This window comes from Galeopterus variegatus, unplaced genomic scaffold (assembly GCF_000696425.1).
Source record: "Galeopterus variegatus unplaced genomic scaffold, G_variegatus-3.0.2 Scaffold1466, whole genome shotgun sequence".
Lineage (NCBI taxonomy): Eukaryota > Metazoa > Chordata > Mammalia > Dermoptera > Cynocephalidae > Galeopterus > Galeopterus variegatus.
In genome coordinates, this window is record NW_007727577.1 from 307,638 (window position 1) to 320,201 (window position 12,564).

The window sequence follows — 12,564 nt, forward strand, 5'->3', positions numbered from 1 at the left end:
CCCCCCGGACGCCCCGCCGCGGCCAGATGTGGGCGGATGTGGAGGCCGGGCCGTGGCGCGGGGCGGAGCAGGCGCGGGGAGGGGACAGATTCCTCCCCGTCCCCGGGCGCGGGGTTCCTTCTGCGGGAGGTTTTATTTACGCAGCCAAACAAAGTTCGTAGCTGCCGCCGCCTTCGCGCGCTCCGCGCCTGCAAGGGTTAAGCGGCCGCGTGCGGCTCGGGCCAGCCGGCGGGCAGGACCCCGTCTGTCGCTAAAGAGCTGCGGGGCGACGAGGCGAGTCACGTGGCCCCGGGCGGAGGGCACCGCTCCAGCTACCAGCTTCCCCAGCCCCGGGGTCGCTGCTGCACCCTCTGGGGTGGGCGCTAGCGCAGGCGCGGGCCCAGTGAGGGCGCGCGGGGCAGGGACGGAGCACCCGCTGAGAACAGCCCTGGACATGTGCCACCTCCACAATAAGGGCTCTCCAAGAGCAGAGTAGACCCTGTCCTTCTCCCGAGTAAAGAAAAGATATTTCATAATATCCGAAGCCGGGGAACTGCCCGAGGGGCTTCTCTCCCCAAGTCTGGGCCCAAAGCTAAAGCCTGGCCTCTCTCTCCAGGCGGGTAATCTCTACACTTCTCCACCCACTTGACAAATACTGACAAGGCAGGCAGGTCCTAGGGGCTGGGGACAAAAGGACGGGTTAGATGAAGACCTTGAGAAGTCCCCTGGAGGGACCCTCCAGGTCTGGCACCTACACCAGGGAAAGGTGTTTCCTCCACTCACCGTGGCTAGCCAGGTGCACTCTGCCTACTCCAGAACCCATTACCTTAGACCCAGGGCCGGTGTAACACAACCCCTGCCCCCCAGACCAGGTGGGCAACTTTGTAATATGGTCCCTTGAGTATGTGGCATGTTCTGGGGTTGTTGGTCACTGTCCACTCCCCTCCCTCCCCCCTTCTGGAAGATCCCAAATGTGCAGAGCATGCTGAGACCTGACTGCTACCCCAGAGAGGTGGAGGCGGTGGCTGGGTTATAGGGGTCTCTTAGGGAGTATGCACTAGGTCTGGTGGGATTTTAAAGCAGGTGAAATAGAGTCCTTCCTTTTTAAGAAAAGGGGATGCACTAGGTCTGGTGGGATTTTAAAGCAGGTGAAATAGAGTCCTTCCTTTTTAAGAAAAGTGGTCACTCCCTCCCTCATGCTTTGGATATTTCGAACTATTTTCAACCAAGTGAGTTTGTGGACATGGGAACTGCTAAACCACAGACATCTCAGATGCGCACACACCCTCATCCGCCTGGGAGCCCAGGTTTCAGAAATGGAGTTGTCACTGCCATAAATAGCACCCTGATGGCCCCCACACCAGTCAGGACAGTTCATATCTAACAGCACCTAGGCCTGCCCAACAATCCAACTCCTGCTGGGCCACCTGTCCACCTCACATTTGGGGATTTGGGGATCCAGTTCCTAAGGAACTCAGCCCAACCACACAGCCCCCTGGGAAGTGGCCAGGTCTGCGGGACAGCACCCACCCTGGGCCAAGCATTATTCTCCAGTGTTTTCATAATAAGCACCTGGAGAGTGTAGACACACCCATGCCATTGTTCTCTCCAAAGCTGGCACGGAGTCTCCTCAGATTAGCATAGGGTCAGCTCATTGTACGCTATTCCTTTCCACGCACAGTGGAGCCAAACACTCACGCTTATTTCCTTGGGGAGCCCAGCCAGGGTGCATGCCTCACCAAAATGTTCGCCCCTATGGGAATCCAAAGGACAATGGCAGGAGGAAGCTGATCTCCGATCTCCCGAAGCCAGAAAGTGCCCCATGCCTGTGTGACTGTGCTCGAGCCCCCCCACTACATCCCCGTGCGTCCACCCCCCTTTACTTTAACCACTCAGGCCGACATTACCAGGCCTAGAAACCTCCAGGTAAGGAGACTCCCCAAGCTCCCTCAGGAAACCCAACCTGGGGCTTGGCCACACTCCCAGCCAGGAAGTTCACCCTTGTATCTAACCAACTGCTCTAATTGTACATCGTTTATTTCCTTTATATATTTTTTTTTTTTTTTCTGTCCTCAGCCTTGTATCTAACCAACTGCTCTAATTGTACATCGTTTATTTCCTTTATATATTTTTTTTTTTCTGTCCTCAGAGGAGATGGGAAACAGCTGGGCACCACCCTTCAAGTCATAATTACCTTTTCTAAATTCGAGGACAATTCAGTTGCTCCCTAGCCTTCTCTTTCTCAGCTTAAATCATCCTTCCCCAGCCCTTTAATCAGCCCCGAGGCTGTCCTTTGATCACTGCTTGATGGCTGTGTCCACTCTGGGACTCCAGGATTTTAATAAGGCCAGATGGCTATAGGGCGGTAAGGAGCCTCCCCAACCCCTCTTTCCTAGGGCTGGGGGCTGGCACGAGGGCACACAGTCTTGGCAGGGGCATTGGGCAGATAAAACGGGCAGCAGCAAAGAGGAAAATGGGATTAACTTTTGCAAGAAAAAAAATAACCATAAGACCTCTGCATCCTGTAATAGTGCATTCTTCCAAAGTCACAAGAGAAGAAAGACCAATTGCAAGCCTGGTCGAAGGGGAAGGTGTCATTAGAGGGAGGCCAAGAGACCACCCACCTCACAGGTGCAGCACATGTCCTCCAGTGGGTTGAATGGTGGCCCCCAAAAAGATATGCCCACCTGCAACCTCAGAAAGTGACCTGAATCTGTATAAGTGTCTTTGCAGATGTAATTAAGGTGAGGATCTCGAGATAAGATCATCATGGATTAGGGTGGGCCTTAAATCCAACAATAAGTGTTCTTATAAGAGAGAAAACAAGGCGCAGACACACAGGAAAAAACCACGTGAAGTCAGAAGCAGAGACCGGAGAGATGCAGCCACAGGCCAAGGGACCCCTCGGGCCTCCAGGAGCTGGCAGAGGCAGGAAGGAGCCTCCCCTAGAGCCCTGCCCACACCGTGACTACAGACTTCTGGCCTCCAGCACCGTGACAGAATACATTTCTATGTTGTAAGCTGCCCAGGTCGTGGTAGTTTGTTATAGCAGCCCCAGGAAACTCACACAGACCTGAAGTTCCCATCTGAAGCCTTCCCCTAGGTCAAAGCTCCAGATCTCAAAGATGTCTAGTAAGTTACAGAACCAGTTGTAGACAGCCAACGCTGTCCAGCAGATCACCGTCCGGAGGGAAGAGGGGGCACTCAGATAGTAAGTTTTTATAAGAAAAGCTGGGGGACAGGGGTAGGTGAGCAAGGTATCATATGGGGCCGGCCCGTGGCTCACTTGGGAGAGTGCCGTGCTGATAACACCAAAGCCCCGGGTTCGGATCCTACATAGGGATGGCCGGTTGGCTCACTGGCTGAGCGTGGTGCTGATAACAGCAAGCCAAGGGTTAAGATCCCCTTTCTGGTCATCTTTTATAAAAAAAAAAAAAAAAAAAGTATCATATGAAGCCCAGTTCAGGCCTTTCCAGAAATGGGGAGGAGGAGGCCCCAAGAGAAACCCCACAGGTCAGGCCCCGGTGGATTGAGCCTCGCAAAGCCTGGGAAAAGAGGGAGGAAATCCGTGGGCGGAAACAGCCTTCAGCATCCGTGACCCCAGCTCCCACGTATAGCCCGAGCGGGAGCCAAGCTGGCAGGGAAGCCACAGCGAATAGGGCTGGGAGCAGAGGAAGGCCAGTGGCTCCTTGCCCAGCAGCACTGAGCCTCTGGACAGGACACCCTACCAAGTGGCTGGACGGAGGCTTCTCAAGGGCAGGGGTCCCATGGTCTTGCCTCTGCGTGGGCCTGGCACACACAGGCCTCTCTGAGCTCCAGAGTCTTGGATCCATTGGCTGCTGGGCCTTCTACAGCCCCCCAAACCCCTCAGTCCGCCATCTCAGTAAATGGCACTACCATGCGCCTAGTGGCTCAAGCCAGATACCCAGGCAGCACACTTGAGTGCTCCTTCCCTCTCCATGACATCCAAACCATTGGTAACTTTCCACCTCCAGAATATCTGTGGGTCAGTGTAAGCGCCCCTCTTCATTGCTTCGCTGGCTCATGTTTAACAACCAGCCATGTGGGGTTTAAAACAACACCACCTTGTTAGAGCACGGCCTTGTAACAACAAGGTCAAGGTTTCGGGTTTCCATACCGGCCAGCAGCCCAAAATAAATAAATAAATTAATAATAATAAAAAATAAAATGACACCACCTGACTCATAGCATTTGCCTATTCCAATGGTGTAAATACTCCCACCTCGGCCAATTTCAAGTTACCAATGTGACACCATTGAAAGTGAACTGGGAAGAAATGCTCTGTAGCCACCAATATAGTATTTCTACCATACAGATATAACCTCAAGAAGATAATCTCAAGAGCACAGACAATAGTTAAATGCAGCAAAAAAACTAGGAAGTAATGAGTTTTATGTAAGTATCTTCGTTGTAAATACAATTTCTTGCAAGTTATTCACTTTATACAATACAAATCTAATATATAATTTAACTTAATAATTTATTTTTTTCTAAAAAGGTAATGAATTTTATTGTGATAAAGTACATATAATATAAAATTTACCATTTTAACCATGTTTAAGTTTACAGTTCAGTGACATAAGTACATTCACATTTTTGTACAACCATCAACAGCATTCATCTCTAAAACTTTTTTCATCTTCCCAAACTGAGACTCCATCCCCATTAAACACTAACTCTCCAATCTCCTCTCCCAGCCCCTGGCAACTCCCATTCTACCTTCTGTCTCTATGAATCCTACTACTCTAGGGACTTCATCTAAGCAGAATCATAAAATATGTGTCCTTTTGTGACTGACATTTCACTGAGCATTATGTGTTCAAGATTCATTACTCAATGTTCATTCATTCATTGTAGCGTGTGTCTCTTTTTTAAGGCTGAATAATATTCCACTGCATGCAGATACAACATTTTGTTTATCCATTCATTCCACAATGGACACGTGGGTGGCTTCCACCTTTTGGCTGTTGTGAATATGCTGCTATGAACGTGGATGTACGCATATCTCTTTGAGTTCTGGCTTTCAATTCTTTTGGGTCTGTACCCAGAAATGGGATTGCTAGATCATATGGCAATGCTATATAATTTTTAATTTTAAATAATAATTTATTTTTAATTTCCTGTATTTTATGAAATACACATTTTATATATAATTAGTAGATTTCACATGTAAGTTTATATCATATAAGTTATATACCATTTCTTTTCTTTTCTTTTTTTTTTTTTTAATAAGATGACCAGTAAGGGGATCTTATCCCTTGACTTGGTATTGTCAGCACCACGCTCTCCCAGGTGAGCCAACTGGCCATCCCTATATGGGATCCGAACCCAAGGCCTTGGTGTCATCAGCACCGCACTCTCCCGAGTGAGCCACGGGCCGGCCCTACCATTTCATTTTTAATAACGGCTGTTTAACAACCGGCTCACTGAAGTCCTCACAATCTAACAACTGGCTGCTGCTCCACTGATCTCTCCTGTGTTCCTGCAAAGTCTCCTAATTGACCTGCCCGCTTCCATTCTTGCTGAGGTTTTGAAAGTTAGATCAGATGATGTCACCTCCACTGGCCTCGCTCAGACTTATAAAGTGCAACCTTTTACCTAGATTGCTAAGGTCCCACACAAGCCGGCCTCTGCCCGCTTCCCAGGCCTGGTTCACTCATTCACCCCTGGCCTCCTACCTGTTCTTCCCGCTGCCTCCTGCCTCGCGCAACCCTCAGTGTTGCCCCCGTACCGGACCGGGGACCGGCAACGGGATCGCAAGCCTCGGTGTTGCTTCCCGCGCCTCGCTCAGCCAGTGAGCGGGAGCCGGTCTGTATGTGGGATCCGAACCCTCGAACGGGAGCGCCGCCACGCTTCCCAAGCGGCGCACTACCCAGTGCGCCACCGGGCCGGCCCACTACCATTTCATTTTTAATAACGGCTGTTTAACAACCGGCTCACTGAAGTCCTCACAATCTAACAACTGGCTGCTGCTCCACTGATCTCTCCTGTGTTCCTGCAAAGTCTCCTAATTGACCTGCCCGCTTCCATTCTTGCTGAGGTTTTGAAAGTTAGATCAGATGATGTCACCTCCACTGGCCTCGCTCAGACTTATAAAGTGCAACCTTTTACCTAGATTGCTAAGGTCCCACACAAGCCGGCCTCTGCCCGCTTCCCAGGCCTGGTTCACTCATTCACCCCTGGCCTCCTACCTGTTCTTCCCGCTGCCTCCTGCCTCGGGACATTTGCATCACCTGGTCCCTCTGCCTGGACAGCTTCCCCCAGTCTTCCCCCTGCTGACTGTCATTTCACTCTTAAATATCAGAGCAACCATCCCAGTGTCCCCCATGGGACCCTGAGACAGTTGCTTCTTCACTTCCAGGCATGAAACAGGGACTCCCCAGTACCTGCTCAGTCCCATGGAATGACAAAGTGCAGTTTTCTTTGCAGGATGGCAGGGTCATGGGGACTCCTGATGGGGTATCAGCCCAAAAGGGCAGAAGGGACATTCAGAAATCAACAGATTCTTCGCGTGCCTGCGGGTCACCAACCAGACCAGCCCCAGCCTGGACGCATCCGGGATCATGGGCGGGGCACTGCTTACATCTGGGCCGAGCCTCCAGGACCCGACCCCCTTTGCATCACCTGTGCCGAGAGCATCCACCATGCTTTGGCCCATGAAGTCTCCTGCAGGCTGCCTGATTTTGAATCTTCTCGTGAAGCTTGACTGCAGGATAGCTAACACTTACCCAGTGTGTAGGCTACAAAACCCCATTACACCATCTGCCTGGCTGCTTAAATGCAACCATAAGGTTTCACTTCAAAGGGGCACATGACTAATCTGTTCCCCAAACTTCCCAGTTATCACCCCAGTCTGCTTTGTGCAGAAAATTTACAGCAAATCCTGACCACAGCGGCCTGGGCTCTTATCTCCCAGGCAGGGGACTTTTTAAACAAAGTATTAGTCTTCTAACTTCATGCTTTTGAGTCACTGAGGAGGCTCCTGGCCTTTGCGCCTGGCAAATGCTCTGCTCTGAGCTCCAAGGCTTCCCACCCCCACCCCCACCCCGACTGGAGCTCCCTACTCCAGTGGACGACACTGCTCAGGCTGAATCAGCTTGGAGTTCCCCAGAGTTCCTGGCTCTGACAAAGGGACCAGGGACTGCAGCACTGCCTGGATCTCCTGTTTTCAGTTTCACTTGTAAATTTGGCTGCTGTGATATTAAACCCAATGGGACCCTGGGAGCAAGGGCAGGGGCGGGGGCTGTTCATGCAGACAGCATAAGGACTGGATGGAAATTGTGACCCCTCAAGAAGATCCTCACCAGCTGGGCCCTGGCTTGTGGTTTACTCATATTTGCATGTTCAATGAGCTTTCGACTGGCAGATTCAAATGCCTGGTATGCCGTGACTGGCTTTGGTGAGTTATAACCCAGATACAATGGGGGAGGAAGACTCTTCTCTTGATAGCTCAAGTTTTCTTCCTGCTCATTCCCTCTTTACACAGCCCCACAACACTCCATCCTACTCCAGCCCTCCCAAGACACAGCTTCAAAATGGACTAAAGTCCCCAACCTCCTAGTGACCACCTGAGGCTGGAGGTAAAAAGATGGGTGGGGACACTCAGTATCCCCTGCATACCAATTGATGGAAAACACCTCTGACCCTTCCAAGGAGCTCCACAAAGTCACTCAAGGGGCCGAGCCTCATACCAACCCACCCTCCAAGCAGTGAGGTGCTAAGGCACACGGCTTGCCTCTCCGGCTGTGCCAGCCTACAGACTCTTCAGCCCTGCCAGGAGACTCAGCCCCAGGGCTGCCAGGAGACTTGGCTAGACCACATGCTTGCCCAGGAGGGACAGGCTGTTCCCAGGGACCCTTGTGTACTGGCCTTCCCATCATTTTTCTCAAGCAGTCACCCTGCTCTGTGGGGTCTGAGGCTGGAGGCAACTTGCCACGATGCAGTGTGGGGACAAGGGCTGAGTCACCAGCCTGCCCTAGTTCCACGTCAGCAGGAACACCAAGGATCCGAGCAGGGAAGAAAGCACCTACTTTTAAAGCCACCACAGTGGTCAAGGCTACACTGTCCCCAGGGAGCTCTCCTCCCTGCTAGCCCTCTGTGGACGGTGGCCACATGCTCTAACAATGCCCCTGCCCACTGCCCAAGACCCAGCAGGTGGAAGGAAAGAGGACTGAGGTTCAGAGTGGTGGCTGGGCAACCTGGGAAGAGCAGGGAGCAGGAACGCTCCCTCTGTCTTTTGTACCTGCAGAAAGGTCTGCAGGGTACATCCTGCCATCTACAACCCTACTGGAACCCCCTTCGATAGCTGCCCTCAAGGCTGGCTGGTTAGCTCAGTTGGTTAGAGCATTTGCTGAGAACACCAAGGTCCAGAGTTCAATCCCTGTACAAGCTAGCTGCAAAAAACCAAAAACCTGCCCCTTAAATGCCCATCCACCCTGTCTCAAACACCTCCAGTGACAAGGAGCTCAGTACCTATCAATACCACTCGCTCTGGCTTTGGCTAGTTTGGGCTGTATAAAAAAGAAAGAGAGAATTAAAGTCAGGCTGGCTACAGTTGTCGCCCATGGAGGAGGTACCCACTTTACCCTTTTCCAGAACAGAAAGGTGGGAAGATGTGGAGGTGAAGATCACTGGCAGATCTTTCTGGAGGCCTGGAACTTGGAGCATTGGTCCCCTCCATTTTGAGAAGGAGACTAAGACCATCAGCGTCCACAGTGGAGACTGGTCCCCAGGAAGGGCTGGGGACATCATCTCCTATGCATCCCCAGCAAAGATGTGAGACCCTGACTATGGGAACCTGCAAGGGAAAGAACAGAGCTTGCTCCAGGCCCTGGAAGGGAACTGGTTTTCCACCCAATACTCACTATGAGGAAAAGCTTCTGGAAGCCAGCCTGGGCAAGCTGGGCTGTGAAGATGAGGACGGTTCCTCCAAGCATGAGGTTGAGGTAGTGAGTCTGCCATGCACGCCTGGGCTCTGCTTCCCACCTTAGCCAGCCACCCCAGGACCTCTGGGTGCTCCAGAACTTTCCCCAGAAGCCAAATTCAGAGTCCAAGGGAGAGAGGGGAGACACCTGGGTGCCTCTGCCCATCACAGCACCAGGCTTCAATGACCTCAGCAGGGAAGCCACAGGTATTTAGAGTTGAATTGTGAGCTGACAGGTGCCCAAGCCCTGGCCTCTTCCTTTCCTCCTCTCCTTGCTTGCACTGACCATCTCTGGCCATGTGTTGACACCTCCACAGGAGGAGGGAAAAGAAGAGGAAACACTCAGCCCTGCCCAGCTCACGCAGCAGAGGTTCTGATGCAACGTCTGCTGGAAGGAGGGACCCACATTAACAGTCAAAGCGTGTGTGGGGGCTCCTCATGGGCTGTGTTTCTCTACCCTCTTTTCAGTCCACCATGAATTGAGAGGAGGTTTTGTGCCACCAAATGCACCCCATACCCTGCAGCGACCCCCCAGCAGAGGGTGGCAGCTGGACCATGCTCTACACCTGAGACACAGCCTCCCAGGCTTGGCCCGGCGCCTTGGGAACAGAATGCTCTGTGTGGGAGCGAGGCAGGAAGCGCAGGGCGTGCTGGCTGGGCCCCCTCCAGCAATCTGGTATTGCTTTCCCCAGATAATGAAATCTTCCCCACCCTGAGTGTTGCTGGAAGCCAGCCGGCAGCCAGATCAACCTACATGAACCATTTGTCCCTCGTGTGAAGTGACCTCGGGCACTTAGTGGGTTGGCTATTAACACACCCGGGCCCTTGCTCTGCCCCCCTTCCCAGCATGAGTCACTGGCCATGATGACTCGGCCCAGCCGGGGCCCTTGCCAGGGGTCTGCCCGCTGTGGCTGGGCAATGTGAGGGGACAGAGACAGCACAAAGGACAAAGGCTGCCAGCCTGGCCCAGAGGCCCAGGACCCACATGGCTGCCCCCACAGTGTCTGTACCTGGGGGCTCTGGAAGCAGAGGGGAGGCCTATGGCTGCTCCTTGGTTTCTGGGGACAGAAGAAGCCTTGCGGGAGACTCCTGCAAGCAGGGAACTGAAAAAATGAACTAATCTGGAAACAGGCAGAGACAACACAGAGAAGACAGGCTCACGGCCTCCAGAGCCAATCACCTACCACCTTCCTAGACTGGAGACAAATCCCTGGGACTGCATCACATCAGAGACAGGTTTTGTTTCTTTGTGTGTTTTTATTTAATAATAAACATTCAGTTTCTTTTCCCCACTTAGCTCTGGGCTCTAGGGAGGGAACAGGCTCCTGGCTGGTCTCCCTCCCTGGGGTCTTGGGTCCCCTCAACCTAGACTCCAAGCTGTGGGTGGGATGACCTTTCTAAAATGCAAATGTGACCTGTCACTTCCCTGCTTACAGTCCTGGGTGGCTTCCCATAGGGGGAGCCTAGCCTGGCCTTCCCAAGATCTTCAATCTCCTGCCAGCCACTTCTGCCTCCTCTCCTGCTGTCTGCTCATGCCCAGCTGGCTCACAAGCCGGCTCTGTGCCTCACCTCTGTGCCTGTCTTATTCTGTTCCATCTGCCTGGCAGACCCTTCCTACCCTCCCTGGCCTGGCTCATTCTCAATCCTTACTCAGGTCTCAGCTCAGACGCTGCTTCTTCCCAGAAGCCTTCCTTCCTAGAACCTCCAAGTGGAGGGATTCTCCCCTGGGCCTTTCCTATGTTTTCCCAGTTCCCAGGACAGCCTCTAATGCAGGCCAACTGACCATGTGGCATCCAGGAGGCTCTGCACAAGTGTGTGATGAGCTGTGTTGAATGGAAAGTTGTTTAAAAAGCAATAGGAATGGGCCGACCCGGTGGTGCACTCGGTAGAGTGCAGCGCTTGGGAGCGTGGTGTCGCTCCCGCCAAGGGTTCGGATCCCATATAGAGACCAGTCCGCTCACTGGTTGAGCGCGGTGCGGGTGCAACACCGAGGGTTGCGATCCCGTTGCTGGTCGCAGTGCGGGTGCGACACCGAGGGTTGCGATCCCGTTACCAGTCACGAGGAAAAAGACGAAAAAAAAAAAGCAATAGGAACTCTGCAAACACACAGCAGCACCCTTAGCTCAGAGTGAGAGAGCGCAGGTGAGTCCAACCCGCTTTCCTCATCCCGCCCCTGTGCCTTCCTCCTAGGGAAAACTCTGCAAACACACAGCAGCACCCTTAGCTCAGAGTGAGAGAGCGCAGGTGAGTCCAACCTGCCTTCCTCATCCCGCCCCTGTGCCTTCCTCCTAGGGAGGTGGGAGCCAGGCAGCTGGGACCAGGAGGTGGGCTTCATGGAGCAGAGAATCAACAAGGTGGCAAAATCAACAGCCTAATCTCTCGCTGCAGGGAACCTAGACGGGGAGCACCCACAGGGAAGGAAGGAAGCGTGAGCAACACATCTCCCTTGCCCCGGCAGTCCTGCAAGCCAGACGGGCCAACTCCTCGGCACAGCTGTTCTCCAGCAGAGAGAAATTTCTCACCTTCAGGAACAGGGTGGGGACATTCCCAGACGGGGCCATGTCTACACTGGTCACGGGGACCATACAGTCTAGGTCTCAGGGGCTTGTCCCATCCATATGGCCACAGACCTGGCCCTGGGCCTGCCATCTGTGTCCAAGAGAGCACACAGCTGGAGTTGCACAGCCTGCAGGGCAGGGCGGGGCGGGGAGTCTGCCTGGTGAGCTAAGCCCCCCTGCAATCTGGAGCACAGACTTGCGCACGAATCCAAGTGGAGCCTTTGATACAGGGCATCATTTTCATGGTGGGAAATGTGGACGGTCTGGGCCAGTAAATCACCAGATGTCCACACATCTTGAGAGGACATCACCAGATGTCCCTGCCCTAACTGTGGGGAGAAGGAAACTAACAGAGGTGCACATGGTCTTCTCAGCCAGCAGAGTGTGCAAGGCCCAGCACCCGAGAGGCTTGGCCACTCGATCACAAATAATCTAGAACATTTACCTAGGGAATACCAAGCTTTGTCCAATTGGGTACCTAAAATCTCAGAACGTATGCCCCCCTCCTGCAGAACCATGTCACTTTCGTAAGGCCCACCCTCTTATCCTCCTGCCCAGCTGAGCTCCAGTTATCCAGAACACAACGTGCCAGCAACCACGTTATTCCTCCAAGTTTTCCACACCTGCCCCACACATCACTACATCTTTAGTTCCGAGCAGGAGGAAGTGACATTCAGAGCATCAACCCCGAGACAAAGCTAGATCTTCAGAAGAGCCGTTCAGTAGGCGGCACTGATTAAAACAGAAGTTGTTACCCAAGGGCGGGACAGTTACTCAGCTGGGTAGAGCGTGGTGCTAACACCAAGGTCCAGTGTTTGTTCCCTAAACCAGCCAGCCACCAAAAAAAAAAAAAATCCAAGAAGAGAAAGAAATTCGTGCTCAAATCTTTCAGGAAGATTTCCATTAAGAAAGGATGAAAGGGGGCCGGCCCGGTGGCACACTCGGTAGAGTGCGGCACTTGGGAGCGCAGCAGCGCTCCCACCGAGGGTTCGGATCCCATATAGAGACCGGTCCGCTCACTGGTTGAGCGCGGTGCGGGCGTGACACCGAGGGTTGCAATCCCGTTGCTGGTCACGAAAAAAA

At 52.9% G+C, this 12,564-nt stretch overlaps 1 protein-coding gene across 1 annotated transcript in view; it reads right to left on the bottom strand.

Annotated features, from left to right (window-relative positions):
* SEPT9 (septin 9) overlaps window positions 1–12,564 on the bottom strand; it is a 169,641-nt gene that overhangs the window by 120,897 nt on the left and 36,180 nt on the right. The gene's annotated exons all lie outside the window — the stretch shown is intronic.